Genomic DNA, 969 nt, shown 5'->3' with positions numbered 1-969 from the left:
CCCGCCCCACCCATCGCCCCGCCCCTAGCCCCGCCCCGTCCTAGCCCCGCCCTAGCCCCTCGGAAAAAAGAGGCCAAAGGCTGCGGGAGCATCCTGGGTTCGCGCGTTCGCAGAGGCACGCCGGGCACCCTGCCCCGACTTCCCTCCCGGTGTTCCTTTCCCGCGGACAGGAGCGGGGCGCCGGGGACGCCTTGGGTGGGCGGAGGCTCTGGGCAACGCTGATTCGTGCCTGGCCCCTCTGATCCACCGTGGCCGAGCGGTCACTGCGCCTCCCACCACCGCGGCGCGACCCTGGCTGTCCCACAGCCGCCGCCTCCACACTCCGCTCAGAGTTGCCTCCTCTGTGAAAGACCTGGTCCCCAGTGTTGCCCCCGCGGAGTACCTGAGACTTGGGGGGCACGGACACCCCGGGGCCGCCCCCACCTCCCTAGGCCAGCGCACTGCCACCACCCACCCAGGAACCACACATCATCGGGCACAGCGGGGGCAGGGAGTCCCTTCCAGGGCCTTCTTGGTGCCAGCCTCCCCTCACCCCAGCTCTATTTCAGGCCCAGGAGAGGTGAGAAGGCAGTTCTCAGGAGGCGCTGAGAGCCACACCAGGAAGAGGTGACACCCTAGCCCTTGCTGCCCAGCCCCAGCTGCTCAGCCAGGTGGAGCAGATCCCCCACTGCAGAGAAGCTCCGGGGCCTGGGGCTCCTGGGAATGACTTCCTACTCCGCGGGAGTCCCTGCAAACTTGGAACCACCCTGGATGAACACTGCTTTCCCCTTCTCAGACGGAAACTGAGGCCCTGAGAGCCACCTGAGCCTCCCAAATCCAGAGACAGTCATGTCCCAAAGGGGCCCTGTCTCCACCTCCACCTATATCTCAGACCAGAGGTGTCTGGTCACCTATACCTCCCCTCCAGCCCACTCAGCATTCCCCATACCAGTGACACCCCATGCCCCAAGGCATGCTGGGCAATAGGGC

Source organism: Octodon degus, unplaced genomic scaffold (assembly GCF_000260255.1).
Source record: "Octodon degus isolate 3935 unplaced genomic scaffold, OctDeg1.0 scaffold00056, whole genome shotgun sequence".
Classification (NCBI taxonomy): Eukaryota; Metazoa; Chordata; class Mammalia; order Rodentia; family Octodontidae; genus Octodon; species Octodon degus.
This window is presented reverse-complemented; position numbering follows the sequence as displayed.